General features: G+C 40.5%; 1 protein-coding gene across 5 annotated transcripts in view; it reads right to left on the reverse strand.

Annotated features, from left to right (window-relative positions):
- HECW2 (HECT, C2 and WW domain containing E3 ubiquitin protein ligase 2) overlaps positions 1-24,593 on the reverse strand; it is a 390,676-nt gene that overhangs the window by 307,628 nt on the left and 58,455 nt on the right. The window lies entirely within an intron of this gene.

Here is a 24,593-nt window from a genome sequence, read left to right on the forward strand (position 1 = left end):
CAGCAGAATCAGGAGGGGAGACAGGAAACAAGAAAAAAGGTGGAAGGCAACTGATATTTATTAAGATTCTGCTCCAGGCCAGGTCTGCCTATCTCAGAGGGATAGAAACACAAACACAAAAGTTTCAAACATAAGCAGCAGCATTTTAAAAGTTGTTTATTAAATTATACAAAACCCCCACATTTTTAAAAGTAGAGTACTTTTCCCACCATAGGCTTTACTGTGCTCCTTGTGAGACTTCCAACTGCAGAGCCACCAACCCAGGGACTCCCACTGTCAAATCCAACACAAATGCTTGTAATCTGGGAGCATCCAACGCCGACTTCATTAAAAACTGGCAGAGGCTGCCAGGCGCAGTGGCTCACGCCTGTAATCCCAGCACTTTGGGAGGCCGAGGCGGGCAGATCATCTGAGGTCAGGAGTTTGAGACCAGCCTGGACAACATGGTGAAACCCCGTCTCTACTAAAAATACAAAAATTAGCCAGGCATGGTGGCAGGCACCTGCAATCCCTTGGGAGGCTGAGGCAGGAGAATCACTTGAACCCGGGAGGCGGAGGTTGCAGTGAGCCGAGAGTGTGCCATTGCATTTCAGCTGGGGGATAAGAAGGAAACTCCGTCTCAAAAAAAAAAAAAAAAAAAAACTGGCGGAGGCCATGCCATGACTGGCTAACTACAGGTGCCGGGACCCTGTTAGGCCCAACCCCAATCAAAGAGATGCAGTATATACTCACCTTGGCTCACCTGCACAATTATCCTCCTGACTGAGGCCCACTCAGTCCCTCCAAGCAGGGACACATGGCAGGGAGGCTGCCTCACATGATCATCATAGGAGTGAACTCTCCTTCCTCTCCCTCCGTCTACCTACCAGGGAAACGCTATGGGATTTAAGGAAATGCTAACAGGTCCATGCCAGTCCACCAGTCTATTCTTTAGAGTTCAGCAAGCCTCTACGTCAGCCCTCACTCTCACAATAATTCAAGACCCTTCTCTTTTATGTGACATATCTCTTTGGACTTGAATTGTTTATTTGTGAGTTCTTTGGGACAGAGAGTGTATGATCAAACCTTACATATTATGCGCTCAATATTAGGGAAGGAGTTTTTGAACATGTCTGCCAGACTCTGGAACTATGCTTTTTACATAGATTATCTCATTTACTCTTCACAAAACTTTACCAACCATAATTAGTGTACACATTTTCCGGCTGAAAAAAAATAATGAGTGCAGACAGATTAAGCAAGGTACTCAAGACCACAAAGCTAAAAACATCTCTGACCACACCCAACACAGCTCTACCTATATCTGTAAAACTATTAATACAATGTTACTGTCATTCCACTGTATTATTTTCCTGCCTACATGAATGGTTGACTCCAAAGAGTCTTATGTATCAGTCAACAGGGACATCAGCTCCATCATGCCTTAAATAGGCTTTTAAGGACTTGCTCACAATAATAATAATAAAATTAGATTAATAACCACACCTTGCTGTTAAAAAAAAAAAAAAAAAACCTTTTAAAGTAATTTTAAAAACCAAGAGAGCAGTAAGAATTAAGACAAAAACAACAATGAATAAAGAAAAAACAAGGCCAGGCACAGTGGCTCATGCCTGTAATCCCAGCACTTTGGGAAGCTGAGGTGGTGGATCACCTGAGGTCAAGAGATTGAGACTATCCTGGCCAACATGGTGAAACCCTGTCTCTACTAAAACTACAAAAATTAGCTGGGCATGGTGGCGTGTGCCTGTAATCCCAGCTACTTGGGAGGCTGAAGCAGGGGAATCGCTTGAACCCAGGAGGCGGAGGCTGCAGTGAACCAAGATCATGCCACTGCACTCCAGCTTGGGCAACAGAGCAAGACTTCATCAAAAAAAAAAAAGAGAGAGAGAGAGAGAAAACAAAGAAACTAGACTTGATTACTAAACCAAAAGATGATACTTGGAAAAGACCAATAAAGCAGACAAATCACAGGCTGGTCTGAATTTTCAAAAGAGGAAACATGCAAGTAAAACCAGGGTTTTCTTTAAAATCATAAAGGGACATAATAGCTAATCCTTATCAAGAAAACAGTATAGATTTATACTAATAAATTTGGATCTCTAACCCAGGTGGATAACTTTCTAGGAAATACGTATGTATTAATTCATTCAGTGAATATTTACTGAGGACTTTTCCAGCACTAAGGGAAGTTCAGGGATTCCTTCTACCACCAACCAATGGTCAGATGGTTGAAGAGCAGTCCACTAAAGCATTGGTCCAGCTAATTTTTCTCGTGTGACATTAACATTCCTCTTCAACCCCAATATGCTCTGGAAGCAGGCGTTCATTGTTTCAAACTGTTCTGGAAATTTTTATAATAGGCTAGTGTGTTTTAAATATTGTTTTCTTATGCCATTTATACAACTTATATATGGTGGGGGACTGGATTACTTGAAACAGTATTTTTATCCTTCCTCAACTGTCTTTAAAAGAGTACTGCTTTCTGGAAAAAAAAAAGTTAGGAGACATAAATACACTACTTTTCTTCAGCTAACACTCTTGACCTACTTTTTCTAACCTGTTTTTGACTTCTTTACTACAACTGCAGAAGGGAGAAAAGAACAGTTAATAAACCATCTGTGTCAAATATAGAAACCTGAATCCATCAGTCTCTGGGCATGCTCAAGACAAACAGGCTGAGTATTTCCATCTTTCCCTGTGGTGCAGCTAAAATACAAATTGGAAAACTAAACCATTAAACATTTTCTTCAAGATCACCATTTAAGAGCTGGCCACAGAAAGCTACTGGATGCTCGCTGCAGCTGATGAGCAGGAAATGTTTGACTTTCAAAGTTCACGGATTATAAAAAGCTTCAGTGTGTGCGGAGAGTTGTGTGTAGGATGAGTAGGTGGGGGTATAATAAGAAAGAACAGTATTTTGGTTCTTGAGCGGATTTAATTCCTTCATCCCAGTCTCCCACTAATATCTGTGAAGTATGCAAATCACTCCCTGGGGCTCCCCAGCCTTCCTCCACTCTCTCTTTTTCCTCCATCACTTCATCCCCCAATTAGGCATCTTAGCAGGGGATGAGCACCCCCATTTCTTTCTTTCATTCCTCCTCCACTGTCCCCATCCCTGAAGAAAACTTCACTCTTTCCTTTCAGAATCTCTTTTATGAATATTTTCATCTTAAGCTTTCAAATAACCACAATTATTACTCTGTAAAAATGCATCCTGGCTAACAGGGTGAAACCCTGTCTCACTGAAAAATATGTTAGCCGGTATGGTGGTGGGCTTCAGTAGTCCCAGCTACTCTGTGGGAGGCTGAGGCAGGAGGAATGGCATGAACCCGGGAGGTGGAGCTTTGTGCGGAGCCTGACATTGCACCACTGCACTCCAGCCTGGGCGCATAGAGCCAGACTCCATCTCAAAAAAAAAAAATGAGTCATCTATCAAACTTAGGACAAAAGTAAGTCATTAAATGTTTAATTAAGCTTTCAGCTCAAATGCAGGAAAATAAATAGGTTTAATAGGATTGTGGGGTTTTTTTAACATTTGCCAGTTTACTACAAAAGATATTTAAAGGCTACACATAAACAAATAAATAAACAGCCAGATGAAGTGATACATAGGGTGAGCTGTGGAAGGGTCCCAAGTGCTAACACTTGTGTAACGGTGGAGTGGGAGTGTGCCACCCTCCTGGCTCCCAGATGAGCTCTTTCACCTTCCTGTAAGCTCCATGTGTTCAGCTCTCTGGAAGCTCATCAAACCCAGACCTTTTGAGTTTTTAGAGAAGCTTCATTATGTAAGCATGGTTGATTAAATCATTGGCCACTGGTGATCAACTTAACCTTCAGCCCCTCTCCTTTCCCTGGAAGTCAACGAGTGGGGTGGGAGTCCCAATCTTCTAACAGTGCCTTTGTTTTTCTGGTGACCAGTGGCTATCCTGAAGCTACTAGGGGCTTCCAGGTATCAATCATTCATTAGCATACAAAAAGGCATCACTTTGGGGATCCCAAGGATTTTGGAAATTGTATGTCAGGAAACAAGGACAAAGACCAAATATGAAATTCACAGTATCACAGTCCACTCCTAGTCTTTGAACCTGGATCCCTTAAATAAAAAGGACATACAACTCAAAAGATAGTATCACATTACCAGAATCCCATTCTATCATTAGCAGTTAGTCCAGTCCATCATACTGTAAAAATGACTCCCAGGGTGAGGCCACTCAGGTTTGCAGGCTTCCATTCAATCCTGCCAGGTTCCAAAAGCAGGAGTGATCTTGGCAAACACATAGCTTCACTCCTTCAGGCATGTGGAATAAGTGAGCTAAAAGACAATATAGTCCCTTGCCCTGGGCCTCTTTTAAGGTATTAATGTAATATTGTGCTCCCCTCAATTCATAACCTATTTATTCATTTCTTAACCCTTCACTGCTATTCCTCCTTCTCTCCACTAATAGCCAAACTTTTCCACTTTTGGAAGAAACATGAGAATCCACCATTGTGCTGCTAGTCTAGATTACAGGCAGCAATCCCAGTCTAGCAAGTGCCTCCCCCATCCACTCCCATTCAGATGGGGTAAGGTTACATAGCCATCTTCACCACCAGGCAATATGGTTGCATTCACTCTCAGTCCCAATTTTTCCAGATGGGATGAAGGCACAACCCACCACCATCAGGCCCTTAGGAATTCTGTACTCGTAGTTGCAGACCAGTCCTAGAACCACTACATCAGGCAGGAGAGAGGAAAAATAAATTGAGGTGGTGTGGGGAAGAAAGAAAAAGTATAATCATTAAACCAGCTTTACTCCTCCCTTGGCAAGAATTTCACAGTCTAACCAGTATCCTCCTCCACCCACTCTTGCCCAGATCAACCAGAGAAACAGGAAAATCTAGTGGGGACACTCCTTTGTTCCCACTCATGCTGAATGTGAGCACACACTCGGGAAGATTTATAGGCCTTCATGCTTTTATCTCGAGGTTGTGGGGTTTTCTTTTAGAAGATTCCTTTAATTGTTATAATTCCTTTTTTTTTTAAGTCTTTCACCCCCCAATACTAAAGACACTGATTTTTTAAGGTGGGGTTTTAATTGTTATTTTCCACAAATATGGGAATTATTACATCATTTTTTTACTTAGCTATCTTTTTATGATGGTGTGATCAAAAGCCCAGAAGAGCTTACAGAGAAGTAGTTCTAATTATTGTGTAGCACTGTGGTTTTAATTAGTAGTATGAAGCTAATTTAAGGGTGACTTATTTTTCCCCTCAGGATTATAACGACAAGCAATTAGTAGTGAGGACTATGAGGACTACTCCCCCACTCTACTGAAAAATCTCTAAGAATTAGAATTTTTGTTTGTTTGTTTGGGTTTTTTTTCTTGTTTGTTTGGGTTTGCTGCTGTTGTTTGTTTGTTTTGAGACAGGGTCTCACTCTATGGCCCAGGCTGGAGTGCAGTGGTATGATTTTGGCTCACAGCAACTTCCTCCTCCCAAGTTCAAGTGATCCACGCACCTCAGCCTCCCAAACAGCTGGGATTACAAGTGTGCACCAGCACGCCCAGCTAATTTTTGTATTTTTAACAAAGGCGGGGTTTCACCATGTGGGTCAGGCCAGGCAGGTAAAAATTAAACTTTGTAACCTGACTGATAATCATATAGGTACAATAAATATTTTGGGAATTATAAAATATTAAATTCCTAAATGTGAAACCACAACCTCAAAAAATATAATTAAATGATCTTATCAAAACACCAATCAATATTTCCATTCATTTTCTAGAATCATTAAGGTAGAAATGGACTTTAAGATTGAATGCTGCATTGTGTACTGCAGAGGTATAAATAAATTCCACAACCTACCCTCAAGCCTACTTCACTGATACCTTCATTTCAGTCATCCAACAAATATGTGAGTTCCTATTTACCGTATGCCAGATACAATAGCAGTGGTTGAAAATTCACTGGTGAACAAAGCAGAGGTGGATCTTCACAGAGCTTATAGTCTGGTATTAAATAAATAAGCACATAAATATATCATTACAAACTATGACAGATGTTATTAAAGAAACTAAAAGTGCTATGAGGAAATATTCCTGAACAAGGAAGACAGAACAAACCCAGGGGCATCGCAAGGTTAGTATTGCATGAGAAAAGTGTGTGATCCAAAGGGCAGAGTCTTAAGGGGCAGGCAAACAATCAAGGTTGATACAACAAGGTTTCTAGAGAGGCCAGAAGGGTAATAAGGGCGCAGGAGGATGGGAGAAGTGGTAAAGAAAAAAACTAGCCATTCAGAGCAGGCCCTGTGATTCAGGAACTTGGCACCCTTGCTAACAGGATTTATGATGTTACTAATGAAGCAAACTGATGGATTCTTTTACACGGTGTCCCTCACTGAGGCCTGCTCACTGCATGTTCTGTGGAGCAGGAAAGATTTTAACACACTACTCTACGCCAGAGGTCACAAATTTCATTGCCCACAAGGCCAAGCAGGTGAAGAAAGTGAATGAAGACATATGTATGCACAGCCTTTGTAAAAGACCTGTGGAGACCTGGAAAACAGGCAGGATGTCATTGTCATTCCATCACAATGACAGGCCACGTGGGAATGCAGGACCCACAGGGCCAAACATAAGAGGCTTTCAAAAGAGAAGCTAGACATCTGAAAATATTTTCATGTGAAACATTTCAGTTTTTAAAGACTATACAGGGCAAATAAAGCAAATCTGAGGCCCACCACTTTGCAACCTTCCTTTAATATTTTATGTCAGATATCTAGGTACAGAAGATGTTACTTTTCTAACCCTTCGACTGATTTACTTTTTTTTTTTTTTTTGAGACATAGTTTCACCATCACCCAGGCTGGAGTGCAGTGGCATGATCACAGCTCACCACAACCTCAAGCTCTCAGGCTCAAGCAGTCCTCCCACCTCAGCTTTTCAAGCAGGCAGGACTACAGGCACGTGCCACCAAACATAGCTAATTTTTTTTGGAGGGCATAGATAAGGTCTCACTATGTTGCCCTGGCTAGTCTTGAACTCCTGGCCTCAAGGAATCCTGCCTCAGCCTCAAAGTTTTGCCATTACAGGCGTGAGATTGCACCTGGCCAGATTATACTATTTTTTTTTTTTTTTTCCGAGATGGAGTCTCACTCTGTCACCCAGGCTAGAGTGCAGTGGTGCGCTCTCAGCTCACTACAACCTCCACCTCCCTGGTCCAAGCAATTCCCCTGCCTCAGTCTCCCGAGTAGCTGGGATTACAGGTGCATGCCACCATGCCTGGCTAATTTTTTTGTATTTTTAGTAGAGATGGGGCTTCACCATGTTGGCCAGGCTGGTCTCAAACTCCTGACTTCAAGCAATCTGCCCACCTCAGCCTCCCAAAGTGCTGCGATTACAGGCGTGAGCCACCATGCCTGGCTGATTTTACTTTTTAATATACTATTAGCACAAGACTTCAGACCAAGAAAACAAAAAACTATAGGATAATCAATTCCACTATTCTTGTCCTTTATTACTTAAGCCTAAAAAATCATATACATTTAAGGAACGGATTACAGTGAAGATATAATAGTATATTTTATAATATTCTATATTTTTGTAAGTAAATGTTGTTGTCTTTAAACATAAATCTACCACAATGAAGGTGGCAGTAATTTCATCTTTCACAACAATTCATATAAAAAGTATTCACCCTTTGGGAGGCTGAGGCAAGTGGATCACTTGAGCCCAGGAGTGAGACCAGCCTGGGCCACACGGTGAAATCTCATCTCTACAAAAAACAGAAAAATTAGCTGGGCATGTTGGCACATGCCTGTATTCCCAGCTACTCAGGAGGCTGAGGTAGGAGGATCACCTGAGCCCAGGGAAGTCAAGACTGCAGTGAGCCATGATCACACCACTAAACTTCAGCCTGGGTGACAGAGTGAGACCCTGTCTCAAAAAGAAAAAGTATTCAATAAGCATTTAATATGTGTTCAGCATAATGCTCAGCCCCTATTCTCAAAGGGCTTACATTCTTGTCGGTGAGAAAAAACTCATCAACAACTAGAAGACAATATAAAAACAGCATCTACTGGAATATTTAACTGTGCAGAACAAATAAACATAGTAAGAAGCCACAAAAGTAAGATTCCAATAGGCCTGGTGTAAGATTTGGATAGAGATAAAATAGGGAAAAAATAAGTCACATGTGAAGAGACAGAGCAGATAAAAGGGATCATCCACACTAGTGGTGCTCAAAGAGGGGTCCATGGACCAGTGCCCATTGGCAAACAGTTTGCTACTGGTCCATGAAGTACAGAAATACAGGGTAAGTGGTTAGTAACCTTTCTAGCATTTGGACACTGCCCTTGATGGCAGCAGCAGCCCATCTGGAGCGGCCACTGCCATGAAGCAGGCGGCAGCGGGGGAGGTGCTGCTGGGGCTGCCCACACCAGAGCCGATGGGAGCCAGCAACAGGCCGGAGTCTCACCCACTTCCAAGTTGGAGGGGCAGGAGCCTCGCCCTCCCAGGCACAGTATCGGCCACCCCATCAAGGGCTGCAGACCCAGGCTTCCCTGCACTCTCAGGGGCCCAGGAAGCTCCCCAACCCCATAGTCTCAGAAGTACCTGTTCCTACGGCCTGGCCTCTCCCTGCTTCTAGTGTCCACTCCAATTTCAGAGCAAAGCTGTGGCCGAGCCTGGGCACCGTCACAACCCAGCCGGGTGTGCATGCACTTGGGACAGCGCTGACACACCTGGCCCCCGTCGCCTCTGTATAGTCTGTAAAGGCCCCTTCAGACTTGGGCACCAACCAGCACAGGAGGAGACCACAGTGGGGCTGAGGGTGGCTCGGCACAGGCCTGCAGGCACTCCTCAGCAGAAAAGCCTGGGCGCCATGAACAGCAGCAGGAGGCAGACGGACTCCTGGGTGGAAAGGGGTGGGTCCCTGGTGAAGTCCCACCTTCAAGCCAGGGACAGCCTGGAGCCTGGAAGCCAGGCTGTCAGTTCCCTAAACCGGAATGAGAACTTAAGGTGCTTTTTCCAGGCATGCCCATGGCTACCCATGGACCAATCGGCATGCACTCCCTCCCCTCTGAAGTCCATAAAAATCTGAGACTCAGCTAGACTTGGACAGATGACGGAACAACCCACCTGAGGACAGGAGCTACCTAGTCTGGGTCTCCTCTCCAAGGAGAGCTGGACCCTCGTTGGGACGACCTGCCTGCAGAAAGGAGCTACCCACTCTGGGTCACCTGAGAACAGTTCTGCCATTCAGTGAAGCTCACCCTCCAGTTGTCAGCACACCTCATTCTTCCTGGATGCAGGACAAGAACTTGGGACCGGCCGAATGGTGGGACTAAAAGAGCTGTAACACAAACAGGGCTGAAACATACACCCCTGCTTACCACATTACGGGTCCAGAAGGAGAGAAGAGTTGCAGCCCTTTAGGGATCCCAGACCTAGAGGCTCCCCAAGCCAGGGCTGTGGCACCCTCTCTGGGGCTCTGCAGTTCCTGCCATCTCCAAGCCTCCAGGGACCACTGCATTCCCTTTGTCCAGACACAGGTGCCCACAGTGGAAGCCATGTGCAGTACATCTGGTCCAGCCACAGCCTCGCACAGAGCCAGCACCTGTGCTGGCACCTGAAGCTGCCCACCCTGCCACAGGAGCTAGCGTGCCTGACCGTGCACAGTGGCCAGATTCCATGCTCACTTACCCACACACTTCTCGCTGCTCTGCACCCGGCTTGCCATTGGCAGGTGTGGGACCCAGGCCGGTAGTACAAGCCAAGTGCAGGCTGCTGGGCCAAGTGGGCAGAATAAGCCCAGCAGGTGCAAACAAAACTCAGGCAGAAGGTGCTGCCGCCAACAGAGGTTTCCAGCTGGCAAAACAACACCCTAAGGATCTCGTGACACTCTGACATGTAAACTCATGTTCCATGGATTTGGCTTGGCAAGCGTGTCACTGACCAGTTGGAACACATGTGGCACAGGCTGCATGCCAGTAATGTGCAGCAGGACCATGTAACAACATGCAACCCTTTCTAGCTATAACGCAAAAGGGTATCAAACCCAGAAATCATTTATTTCTTCAACAAGTTCTTTACTACAATATTGTTGAAATTGTTTACTGAGAATGAAAGATTAATAATACCTTTACTTTGAATAAAAGTGGAAAGTTAATATCCTGTGATTGCTGACGTTACTTTAAAAATCTCTTCTTTCACTCCTGTTAAGATCCCCGCCACAAAACTGGTTTCACTACTATGAGTGTTATTAAAACAAAACCTAGGCCAGGTGTGGTGGCTCATGCCTGTAATCCCAACACTTTGGGAGGCGGAGATGTGCAGATCACTTGAGGTCAGGAGTTCATAACCAACCCGACCAACAGGGCGAAACCACCTCTCTACTAAAAATATATATATATATACAAAAATAAAAAAATTTAAAAAAAAAAAAATATATATATATATATATATATAGCTGGGCATGGTGGCTCACGTCTGTAATCCCAGCTACTTGGGTGGCTAAGGCATGAGAATCACTCGAACCTAGGAGGTAGAGTTTGCAGTGAGCTGAGATCGCACCACTGCACGCCAGCCTGGGTGACAGAGCAAAACTCTGTCTCAAAAAAACAAAACAAAACAAAACAAAAGCCTAAAATATTTGTAGGTTGGATTATGCCTTGTGAGTAGCATGACCATCACTCCAACATGGTTTAGGTTACTTAACAAGCAGGAAGCAAGCTGATCTGTAGCATGAAAAACTTTAAATACTGATACAGACAGTTCATGTTCAAAGCATATAAACATACAAGGAATCACTATTTCTCTTAAAGCCATTTGTTTAGCTATGATTGCAGTTTACCAACTTACAAATGTAATAATAATTCTTTATATTAACTGCCTACACACACACTTTCAAGGAACATGTGTACAGTTTTGGTAATTATAATTTTTGTATTTTTTTCTTATGCTATGTTTATTTGTATTACATAATAAAATTTAATTTTGTCTGTTGAATCAAATAATAAAAAGTCTGGGTTTATATTTTGTATGCCTGGCTCTTATTTTATTTTTCTGATAATTAACAGTATCAGTCCACAAGGTATCAGGAATTAAAATTTAATAAAAGAAACACTAGTCCCTCACTGAAAAATATTGATCTACCTCAAACTGCTAGAAACCAGCCAGTTATGCAATCATAGTTTTCCCTAGGGCCATATTTTCCAAAATTCAGGATGTGTTGCTTGGTAACAGACTAGGCATTAAATTACATTGAAACAGACAGCAAGAAAGTCATTGCAAGCTGAGTTGTTCAGAAGACGTCTGGGTCTTTGAGTAAGCATCAGTTAAGCTAGGTACAGGCTATATATCCCAATCCTCACAAGCTTGCTACCAGGCAAAATATCCCATTCCTCGCAAGTTGTTACAAAGATATCAAGTCATGGATTACATTCAGCCAAAGGTACACACATTATCCAGCAGGCACCAAATCTGTTTTATAGGTCTAGAAAGTCCCAATTTCTTCCTGCCATTACCTAACTTGACAGACTCACTCCCAGAGAGACACCAAGGTGTTCTGATGGCGGGATAAGCCAGTGTCCTGGTGAAACTACAGTGACTCGTAGGCTTCCCACCGCTCGTTCATACAAGGAGGCACTCATCTCATGCATGAAAAACTATTCCTAATATCCCTCAAGCTCATTAAATCCTCTAAGGTAGATTTCTAAACCAATATTTGAAGTTCTAAATATTCAATACTAAAGATGTTAATTCCTTATGAGGGTTCTTGGGATAATAACTAACCATACTCTAAGGAGAAAATTAGAGAAGAATCATACCCTTTATACTAAATCACTTTCAAACTAAATTACCATGCAATAAGACCATGGTCACAGGTTCCTAAAAATAAAATTTTAAAAAGGAAAAAGAAATGACAACACTATATAAAATTTTTATTTCAGTAGTTTTACTGTATTTAATGGTAAGATGGCTTTAATAAATCTTTGGCAGTTGGTAATCTCCCATTTTAACAAAGAGCAGACATTTAGCTTAGAGCCTTTGGCAAGTATCAGTATCCAATTAGAAGTCAGTGACATTGTTTTGTTTTCACAGTAAAGATTGTTACAGTTACTTTGTCTTAATCATATAATAATGGTACAGAGTTACCTTTTAAAATGTTTTCTTAAATAAAAAGTGAGTAAATAGAACAAAAATATTAGATAATCAATAGTAGAGGCGGCACTCACATAAGGTAAAAGCTTAGGAAAATTGTTCTGCTAAATTATGCTTACTTTGAACCACCCCAACTCAACCTCCCCAGAGTTTCAGGACACAGCAGCTCACCAGTGACTGGGAGGGCAGCTACTGCTAAAAAAAGGCTGGGGGTTCATAACTTCCCCTAATTCCACCTCAAAGCATCACCCAGGTAAAAACCTCATGGGACAATCCCTTCACACTACACCCCTTCTTCCTTCAATGCCCCTTAAAGACCATGCACTTTACAATTCAGATGTCCTTTGATGTTTGTGTTAATCAAATTTTAGCAACATAAATAGGAAGGGGAGAAAGAAAGCTTTTAATACATCTTGGATTAAATGAAAAAAGACAGAAATCCCCTACACTAACACGGCAATGGAATTGCAGGTATTTTTCCTCCTTTTCTGTTTTCCAAGTTTTGTGATGCTGTTACAGGTCTCTTATAATCCAAAAATGCGATTAAAAATAAAATATAATATAAAAACAACACAAAACCACGCGGTGGCATCTGAATCTGACGTTATGGGAAATGGGATGCCTAAAACCAAATTTATAAGATAAGAGCTAAGTAATGATGGCTCACTTTACAAAAGGCTTCTGTGCACCACCTTAAAGAACCCCTTTAGAGAATTCTGTACTCTGAAGCTCCACAGGATCCTTCACTCCCCTCTGATATGACCTAATGTCCCTCAATAATTTAAAAGTTGGCCTTAGCTCAGTGCCTGCTGCCCTCTTGCCCACCTGGGTCTCCTCTCTGTATCTCTGCCTCTCTCAAGCAGCCTTCTCTGCCTCCTCACCAGTCTTTCCGCTAGGCCTGGCCCACAGTATCCCACGGTGTTGGTGGCTGTCTCCACTACTATGTGCAGAACCTTGAGAACCTGAACATGTCATTTCTTTCTTTGCGTCTCTAGTGCCATGTCCAGAGCTTAATAACTGCAGTTCAGTAGATGTCTGCTTCAGAACTGGAATTGTTTCAATTTATAACTATTGCCCAAACAACACATTTAATAGTAATAATAGCTAGCATATGTGTAAGTGCTTTACATAGACCATCTCAGCTCATGTCACCTTCAGCTCTGAGGAGGTATTTATCGCTATCTCCATGCTATAGGTGAAGAAACAAAGTGGGAAGGGGCTAAGCAGCATGTCCAGTCTCAAACCTTTAGAAGGCGGTGGAGTTAGGACTGAAACTCCCCATTTCACGTGACACTGACTTCCCTCTGCCACCCTATTCCATTTTCATAGATTCACCAGAAGAGCAGGCATGCAAAGCCATTGTCATCAATTTCTCCCACAATGTACTCAACAACTGTACCAAAAATAAATAAATAAATAAATAAATAAACAGAAAACAGCACTAGCAACTTGCTTCAGCTATAATATCAGCATGGTAACCCATCTATGTTCTGAAGAAAATGAACACCTTCTTCTTTCTTAAAATATATAAGTATGAAATTCTGTTTTTCAAAAAAAACCTGCTTAAACAAAAGTAATGCTTTATATTAGAAAAAAAAATTTTTTTCTTGCCTCTTAGCTCTTGAGATCAGGCCAGTCCACCCTTGAAGGCAAAAAGGTAAAAGCTTCCCAGAAACATTTAGCTGGAGAAGGATAAATGCAGATTCATGGACTGCAAATATTTCTGACATTTCCCTTTGTTGCCAGGGGTCACAGGAGTAATTAGATTTAAGGGAAAAATTAATGTTTAAGCCAAGAAAGTAAGTGTAATGGCACTTACATTACCTGGCATTTACTTTAAAATACGAGAACTATATGAATCATATGTGTTAGTTTTAATCTCCATTCTAATTGGGACATGCTCCAGGGGTAATCAACTGACATTGTCTCGAGAGAATTACACTCCCAGAGGAAGTGATCTTCCCTCCAGTCCACACTGGTGATGGTAATCATAGGCGTTATAGATATTAGAGATAAGTTTTCATTAGTGAAATTAACAGAGTTTAAGATGTGTGGACTGTCTCCTTCCATGAACATGATACAAAACTCTAGTGACTAAATGCAATGTGGTATCTTAGATTTGATTCTAGAACTGAAAAAATGGTATTTATGGGGAAAAGTCTGAAGTTTAATTGACAGTAATGTACCAACATTGAATTCTTACTTTTGATAAATATACCATGGCAATGTAAAAGGCTAACAATAGAGGAAACTGGGTAAAGCATATTAAAACTCTGTATTATCTTTGCAATTTTTCTGTCAACCTCAAATTATTACCAAAAACAAAAAAAAAGATCCAGTGAGCATGGTAGACTGTGCCATTAAGGCTGGCATCTTAGGCTTGATTCTTAAAGACCCTACCTATAGTCTCTGTTCCAATGGATTCTTGTCTACCCAACTCTATGTAGGTAACAAAATCTTCCTGATAGAATGTGGTTGCAATTGCCACAGGTAAAACTATCATGTAATGTGCACCTTAAGAGCACCTAAAAGGGCAGAGAGTGGGAAATTCATAGGGCTTTTAAGACAGGTTGTATATTTGTTTTTACATTCTTGCTAATAAAAACACTTATGTGAAATGGAATGAAGTCTATAAATTGCTTTCACTGTAATCTGGTAAGAAATCACCCCTAACTATTGGAGGTTAGAAATGTTCACCAAAGCAAAAGAACCTACTAGTTGTGCAGAACCAAAATGTCTCACATCAGTTTGTAACACAATACTCAGAACAGTTTTTCCACTGTAGCTTTTAACGACTACCATATATCAACGTTCCACAGTTAAGCAGGATGGCTAAGATGAAAACAGTAGGTCAGAGGGGATTCAATCTACAGTAATGCTCAGTTCACACAGAAGGACATGCAAGAAGAATAACTCACCACATATAAGACATAAAATTATCAATAAGGTCAGAAAAAATATACTGTGAACACAAGAGAGCTAGCTCAAACAGTATGATTTTAGGATTTATAGAAGAAAGTATGTGTTTAAAGCCGGGGAACGACCCTACAAAACCCAGCAGCCTTGTGACATGCAACACACTAGGGAGGGCTCAGATCAGGAGAAAAGCATTATTTCATTTCATCTTCACAACAGGCTAATGTAGTAGATAGTACCATTCCATTTTACGGAGGAAGAATCAAAGCTCTTTTGTAGGTAAAGTAATAACAATAGGCCCAAGCTCAGAAAGCTAGAAAGCAGTGAGACCAGCATCACACCCAGGCTCATTACTTCAAAGGGTTTTCCTCTATCCTGCAGTCTTTCTTATATTTCACCCTCACTATGAAACGTGATAACAAAAAAAAAAAAAAGAAAAAATACTATCACTGCCAATTCATATCTAATTTTATACAGAAAACTTCCAATAGAGACTAGTTACAAAAAATTTGCTTCCCAATTATGTTTCAGAAACTTATATACGAATATTAGAAAGTCACTTGAATCCCTTCATTTTAATCCAGCCACTATGAACAACATAAAGGCTTGCCCAAGCTCACACTCAGGGTCTTAGGCAACATTAAGGGCAAACCACAGGAAAACCTTCCTGGAGTGTCCAATTTTACCCTACGTTGAATAATTTAAAACAGTATTTTTATGTTGAAACAAAAAATATACAAAACAGAATACTATATCTGCATGAATTTTTAAAATACATTGCAGAGAAACTTCAGACTTACAACAGCACACTTTGAACCATATTTCAACCCCAGGGGTTTATAGTCCTGTCCTAGAAGAAGTTCATTTGAAATTTTTAAGAAACATATTTAAGTGACTTTTATGTCCTGGTTAAAATTTTACAAGCAGTCATGTAAATTAATTTTTAAAAAAGGCTCACAGACTTGAAAACTATCAGGTTTCATTTCTGATTGTTTCCACATTTTAAAACTATAATGATAAGGATTCCTTAATTTCTTGTTTATAAAGCCCATAAAAGATGGAGTGATTTGGTTTCCTCTAAAAGGTTCCTTTTCCTTTTCTAGAAAATGAGTCTTATAGCAGGAACTCTTTGAGTTGATGGAGGTGATGGCAAGTGTAATGGTGGTAGTAACTTTGATCAGAGTTCCTATATTTACCAAGAGATCATTTGGGCCATCACATAACATGCAAAATTCTTCCTTCAATAAACATGACCTATAATTTTAAAAATATATCTGTAAATGATTCAATTACATAAATGTATAATGATTTCAATTATATAAATGCATTATCAAATAATTAATTAAATATTAAGTTAACATTGGTACCTATATTATTAAAAATTGACTGGTAGAAAGCAGAGTCAACTGTATTATTTTAAATTACATATATTAAATTACATAAAAACAACATTACACTATTCTGTTCTCCACACAGGAGGCAGAACATACTTGGCCTCCCCTATTTAAAACTGATTTCTTGCCCGAAGCAACCAAACACTAATAGATTTGCAAAGTCAGTGGTGAGAATCAGTGGCAGAAACACCAGGACTAGAACCTTGGTATCCTGGAATTATAACCCTGGCCTCAACCAACCAGAACACGATGCTCCTTCAAAAGCAAAACAAAACAAAGCAAAAAAGGAAGGCTTTTCTATTGTGCACATCCAAGGCATTGTCAGCACATCACTGTTTCATTGTTCTGCCCATTCTTCACGGGAGCAGTCACAATTATGTGGTCATGCCTGGTTCTTTTCCTAATGCTAATAGAAGAATGAAGAGAAAGAATTCCACATCCCTGTAACTTTTCATTCTGCAGAACTCTGAATTTACTGTTTAAATGTTTCATTCAAAAACTTGGGTAACAATGAATGAGAACAGTCAGGTATCCGGAAACTCTCCGGCTTTCTCTTTTTCTGTATTAGTGAAATGCTCCAAAAACTGTCAAATGAGACTTCCTTTATCTGTGCAGGGAGTTGTGGTTACCCAGAACCAGGAAAGTGATTTGACTAATGAGAGCAATTCTGGCCATGACTCTCTCACCGTTTTCTCACAAACAGAAACCAAATGATATTGAAGCTTATAACCACAAGTAGAAGCCACACCATGCAGAATCAATGTGCCTACACACAATTACACTGTAATATTTCAGACAAAAGAATGTTCTGGTATTCCAAAGCAAAACCATCCTACTAAGAACTCAAAGGACTTCTGGCTCTTGTGTATCTGCGCACGTGCTGCCAGTAGTGATCAAGAACGATATTTTGGAAGGGGAATATGGTAACATATTCAGGAGGAAAAACATGTTGCCATCTCCCTTCACACTTCGGTGAGTGACTCAACTTTATTTGGTAATAGGAACTCATATAAATTATTATTAATGCATTTAAAAGGTATTTTATTATCACTGAAAAAGAGTTGAGGTGGATTCTGGTCTTTCCGCCACTAATTCTCTTTGTGATCTCGGGCAAGTCACAACCCACCTGAACTTCTTCATCTGTCACACAGGAATAATGCCCCTCATGCCAGGCTCAAACGGTCACAAGGATTTAAAAAATTAACAGAGAAGAATGCTACACAAACATACATAAATATTACATTGTTATGAATAGATGGCCAGGGCCTTAGGACAAGGAGTGTGTTCATGTTCATCCATACTCTCCTTCCCTCTTCGATGGCTGGAATCCAGACATGGGGATGGCCAGCTACAACCACGCCAGTGAACAAGTCTACACTAGGAGATAACAATTTGGAAAGTACCTGAGTGACCACAAAGAGCAACAATGTCTGGCCACCTGGCCCACTCATACTGGAATTGTCACATGAGAAACAAACATCTCTGTTCTTTTGGCCATTTTCTTTTCTTTTCTTTTTTTTTTTTTGAGACGGAGTCTCGCTCTGTCACCCAGGCTGGAGTGCAGTGGCCAGATTTCAGCTCACTGCAAGCTCCGCCTCCCGGGTTCAGGCCATTCTCCTGCCTCAGCCTCCCGAGTAGCTGGGACTACAGGTGCCCACCACCTCGCCCAGCTAGTTTTTTGTATTTTTTTTTTGTAGAGATGGGGTTTCACCGTGTTAGCCAGGATGGTCTCGACCTCCTGACCTTGTGATCCACCCGTCTCGGCCTCCCAAAGTGCTGGGATTACAAGCTTGAGCCACCGCGCCTGGCCAAGGCCATTTTCTTATTGGATTTCTTTGTCATGTCAGCCTGCCCTAACTAATACAGTTATTAACTGAAGGTCATAAATGAACCCAGGCAAATCAAATCCCACTCCTACTTGTTTTATTTGGCCCTAACAATGTTGGCCTACTCAGTATCCTGTTTGCATGTTTGTTTACTTTTTACTTAGACATCAACATGTAAAAATTAGATTTCATATAAGAATCCAAGATTCTTTGGAAAAAGAACAAAAGTCAGAAGATTTGGCAACAATTAATTCTTATTTACAAATGGCAACACTTGCCTGAAACTGAATAGACTTGTCCTCTTTAAAGGGGGCATGTGCTATCCGGTTCCCCAAAACCTCCCACTCTTATAGCAAGCCTGCTTTATTTAGTTTTCCTGTTCTAAGTAAGCCTTGGTAAATATTTGACTTTGCAACCCTCATTAAATAAATGTGTGGACATTTAGAATTCTAGGGATGCATACAATGTTATGAAGCTCGGGCCTAGACAGTAATAGATTAAAATAATTTCTACCAAACTCCTCTCCATGAAGTTCTGCCTACTAATTATATTATGCCTAACAGATAACCATCCCAACAGAGTCCAGACCACCACCACATCCTTTCTCACCTGGATTACAGCAACAGCCTAACTGACCTTCCAGCCTTCCATCTTGCTCTCCTATTCATTCATGGCATTAAAACCAGTGCCACCTTTATAAATTGCAAGCTTAATTCCCTCTTTTCAAATGGTTTCATGTTTCCCTTTGGATAAATCCTAAACTCCTTAACATGATTTAGTGAGCTGTCTTATAATCTACTTTAAAACACAGTAAGACAGTTATTTAGTTATTCGTAAACAACTAAATATAACAATTCAAGTTCCCTAATCAGTAATTTACTCTTACTAGCATTGCAAGGACCCTATAGAGGTGTCCACTCTCCACAAGCCACTATACCAAATCCTAACTGTTCTATGGGAGGGAAATAAACTTCTGTCTTGTCTGATTCATTGTAATTTGTGTCCTTCTTGTTGCAGTACCTTAAAGTATGTTCTAACACTACACCCAGTGTTTCTCATTTCCTTAAATACACTATCCTCTTACCATGAGTTCTTGCACATGTTCTTCCCTCTGGAACTCTCCCACCTCCTAACCTTCATCTGGCCAACTTCTACTTCAGTTCTCACTTCCTCCGTGATATTATCCCTAACCTTAAGACTGGGTTCCATTTCCCTTGATATGTATTCTAATAGCAGACTTCTCTCTGACTTTCAGCTGTCATTTTATGCACTGTGGTTCATTAATTAGTATAAGGGATGCCAGAAATAATGTTTCATTAGTGAAATGAGTGATCAAGATAAAAAGAGCCCAAGTTCCAGAATGACCTTTAAGAGGAGAGCTGCCTATCACCCTGGTTTGTTGACTAATTCCAGACTATTTCATGAGGGGAAATAAACTTCTGTCTTGTTCGATCTACTGTAATATGGAGTGACTTTGTTACAGCAGCTTAGCTTGTACTTTAACAAATACACTAACCTTATTATTATTAAATGTTTTTGGCCAGGTGCGGTGGCTCAGGCCTGTAATCACAACACTTTGGGAGGCTGAGGTGGGCAGATCACAAGGTCAGAAGTTCGAGACCAGCCTGGCCAACATAATGAAATCCCGTCTCTACTAAAAGTACAATACAAAAAGTTAGCTGGGCATGGTGACAGGCAACTGTAATCCCAGTTACTCAGGAGGCTGAGTCAGGAGAATAGCTTGAACCCAGGAAGTGGAGGTTGCAGTGGCCTGACATCGTGCCACTGCACTCTAGCCCAGGCGACAGTGTGAGACTCTGCCTCAAAAAAAAAAAAAAAAAAAGTTTTTCAGGATAAGACCATGCTCTCTCTTACTTCTGAGCCTTTGCACATGCTGTTACCTATGCTCAAAATACTTTACCACCTCTTAATGTTAACCTAGTTAACTTATTAGCCTCTGGATCACTATTTAAAAATCATCTTCTTAGAGAGACTCTCCCTAATCTTGAAGGTCCATTAGATCCCTATCACATACTCCAATAGAAGACCCTGTACCCTCTCATCATTACTTCAACATATTTCACTGCTCTTAGTTTTCTAAAAGTCTCAAAAGCACTATATGCTCCTTAAAGGAAGAAATCACATCACACTTATTTATTGCTGCACTTGCAACACCTAGCAATGTGCCCTGCAAACAACTGGCATCTAACATTATGATCTTCCCAGTGTGGCGATTCCTCAAGGCTCTAAAACTAGAAATATCATTTGACCCAGCAATCCCATTACTGGGTATATACCCAAAGGATTATAAATCATTCTACTATAAAGGCACATGCATATGTATGTTTATTACAGCACTATTCACAATAGCAAAGACTTGGAACCAACCCAAATGTCCATCAATGATAGACTGGATTAAGAAAATGTGGCACATATACACCATGGAATACTATGCAGCCATAAAACAGGATGAGTTCATGTCCTTTGCAGGGACATGGATGAAGCTGGAAACTATCATTCTCAGCAAACTATCGCAAGGACAAAAAACCAAACACCACATGTTCTCACTCACAAGTGGGAGTTGAACAAGGAGGACACATGGACACAGGGAGGGGAACACCACATACTGGGGCCTGTCAGAGGGTAGGGGTCTAGGCGAGGGATAGCATTAGGAGAAATACCTAATGCAGGTGACGGGCTGATGGGTGCATCAAAACACCATAGCACGTGTATACCTATGTCATAAAACTGCACATTCTGCACATGTACCCCAGAACTTAAAATATAATAATTTAAAAAATAGTATGTGCAATAGGGAATATAAGTTAGTATTTTTTTAAAAAATTACCATCTTCCAGGGCACATTCCTCCATGCTGACTACAATGACCTCTGGAACGATCTTATCAACTACTTTGCTATCATCTATATTTATTGCTTAAACTATTTTATTTTACTTACAGTAACACTAGTAAGGAGAAGGAGAGCAAAGACGTGGGGAAAAGAGGAGGAGGAGGAGGAGGCAGGACAGACTAATTTGGCATAACTTAGCATGGCTCAGTGAACTCTTCTGTCTACGCTGCTCCCCAAGATATCTTATTAAGCAAATACATTCAAAATATTTGGGGAAGGAAGTTGAAGAAAGTCAGATAACATACAGTTTCTTCAGTTATCATACTAATATTTTTTAGGTCCATACCATGTAATTTTTCTGGTGTGGAGACCAACTGAATATCCCTTTACTATTCTTACTTAAATAAGATTGCAATTGTATCTTAGCCATGTTTGTTTTAAGACCAAAACAGATGCTTAGCTACTATGTTTTAATTATTTGTGGTAACCAGGAATCGGCCACCTGATCTTTTGGTGACTTTACAAATTATAATGCTATGAAAATGTTCAAACAGGTAATCTTAACCTCTGTAGAGAAACTGTAGCAAAGATCCCTATGTTGATTACAAATTAGCAACCAGTGACCTCTATCTATTTCCAGTGTTAAGTTTCTAGCATATAAATGTTTGTTATTGACGTTGGATAGAGCCCCTTCCATAACAGGAAGAAACTTCAACCACCACAAATGAAACTTGCCCTTTAAATTATTTTGAATCACAGCAGCCAAGAGACTACTCATCTCGTGTTTGTGTGTGTGTGTGTGTGTGTTTCTTTTATCTAATTCTCAATCCTTTCTCCACCCTTCTGCTTTCCCCTTCAGTTTGCAGGCTGCAGGATGGAAGAGCTTCTATTCCTTAATCTCAGCAAAATCATATGTATCCTTGTCCATGACACTGGAAAAGGAATATATAGGTGTAATTTCATTCTTTATTTTCCATTAACAACATGTTTAACTAGACAAGAAGTTCTGTTACTGTCACCTTAAACTAGCCTTATTTTTTTCTGGCTCAACTTATCTCACTGTAAAACAGTTATAAGGTCAATGTTAGATTCGAGAACTTAATTAAGTGTGTAAGATGAAAGCTTTACAACTGCTTCCATTTCACTTTGTATCAAGAAAAAGAAACCAAATTTTGCTTGAGACTAAAATAGAATACTAACCTTTTGGAAAATAATTATTGTACATAATTTATACCCTCATTGCTATGAACCACCTTACCTAGTGCATCTGCTACTTTGATACTGTTCATGAGCTGTCAGCTGGACTGGGGATTTGATTTGTTTTTCTGTTGCTGCTCCCTGATTTATTGTTGCACACTATTTCTGGAATCCTGATTTCATTTGCTTTCACCAATAATATGTATCTTCTAAGAAGTTCCAACTTTGTGTCTAAACTAAATGAGACCAGACAATTTGAAAGTAGTATGTGTAACTTTAGCATCCTTTACAAGATCGGGTATTTATAGTTCTATTTCACAGAAGTATTTCCTGACCACAGGAAAGCTTCAGTCTTACTGTAAATGAGTCTTCAGTGTACGTCAGGGCCTCCTGTCCTTGCGCAGGAAAAAAAAAAAAAAAACTTTACTCTGTTTTGTTCTTCAATTATGTAGCCCTTCCCGACTCATGCACTAAACTACTCGTATGTCAGCATTAATAAACAGGTATAAATTATTAGTAGCAACGAACTCTGAGATCACAATTCATTGAGTGTGAAAAACACTAGGGAGGAATTTGTTACTTTTCTCCTCTTTAAATAATATATAGCCTAAGGAGCATGGAAGAATCTTTTCAGCCTCAGAAATGAGAACGGGGTTGAAATGATAGCTGAATTTTCTTCTAGTCTCTGATGCCTCACTCCATCTCCCATAAATATCAGAAGAGAGTCTGCATATTCTGGTAAATGTAGGCCAGCTGCTGTGACGCAGAAGGGAGAGCTGGGGCTTTGAGATATAAATTTTTCAAAGAGCTAAAAGTAGCACCCAAGAACCTGCTTAACACAATCGCCTGCCCCGGCCTCAGAAAGCACTTCCATTGTCAGTCTCTACTGTGAAACAAGATGCTGCTTCCTTTGCCTACTCCAGTGGCTTCACCTGGCAGGGCGTGGCTGACTAGAATGAGCAGGGTAGGGTAGGCGTCTCACTGAAGCGCAAGATACCAAAATCAAGTCCTATTTCAATTGCCACTTAGTTCCCCACATCTTAATGGAGAAATTTTTGAAACAGCAAATACTAACTTAACAAAGTGGCTAACTCCCCAACTAATGTATGTCCCCTTCAGTCTATACCAATTTGCACAACAAAATGACTAGCAAGAAAACAATTATCAACATAACAACAACAAAAAAAAACCACACTCTCCTTCAACTGCTAAAAATGCTAGCCCCTAAAAACTCATATTTAAAGCTTCATCAGTTTCATTTTTCACAACACTCCCATAAGAGAAAAAAATAGATTTCCCAGTTTGTGAAAATCAGTCCTGTATTCATAAAGCTGGCAAAGACTCCAAATGAAGAAACACAAAATCAAGATCAGTACTAAACTAGATGTGGGTGGATCCTTGCCACCACTGTGAGAACTGCAGCCTGTTTACCATGCTAGTTTTGTTATTTCTTGAGCGCCACTTCAAACATAATGCATAGGAAAGGACAAGATTCCAAATACATCAATGTTAAAAACGTAATACCACACCACATCAAATTTACATGCAACGGTTAGAGTGGTGAGCTTGGTATAATGCCTTGGATAACATATTAAAAGATAAGAGACTTGCTAAAGGCAAATTATAAGGCAATTTAATTATAAGGCTGAAGCACACTGCATTTACATCCTATAAGTGAGAATGCTGCATCAAAATCCCTTATCCCCTTACCACATACCTTTCTGGGTCTAATGTCTGTGGCAGAGTCAAACCTAAACAGGTACATAATAGTCCTGGATCTTCTCTACCTTACCCTCTCCTCATCGATCCCAAATCATCACAGTCACCTTGGAAATGCAGAGGTGCTATGAGTTCAAAACTAGCAAAAATAAAGTTAGAGAAAGCAGAAACAATTTAGAAGAAGAGACTCCAGGGACAAACTGCCATAAATTATTTTATGTTTTCCCTTCACTTTTGTCTAGAATGTTTGAAATGGCTCATTTTGTTATGATACATTGCCTGAGATGTCATCAATTAGAGATCTGAGTTAACAAGTATTACATGTTTAAAAAAAAAAAAAAAAAAACTACCTCCAGGGGGATCACTAGACTATGAAAAATACAATCAGATTGCTTTCCACCTATCAAAGAACCACAGAGGGAAAAGAATGGTTGATAGAGGCTAAATAATTTGGGAGCCCTTTAGAACAACCTGGAAAGGTAATGTGTGCCCTTAGGACTTATATGACTTCCTAAAAACTCAAGGTTTTCGAAAATAAATACCAATTTT

This window comes from Papio anubis, chromosome 10 (assembly GCF_008728515.1).
Source record: "Papio anubis isolate 15944 chromosome 10, Panubis1.0, whole genome shotgun sequence".
In the NCBI taxonomy this organism is placed as follows: domain Eukaryota; kingdom Metazoa; phylum Chordata; class Mammalia; order Primates; family Cercopithecidae; genus Papio; species Papio anubis.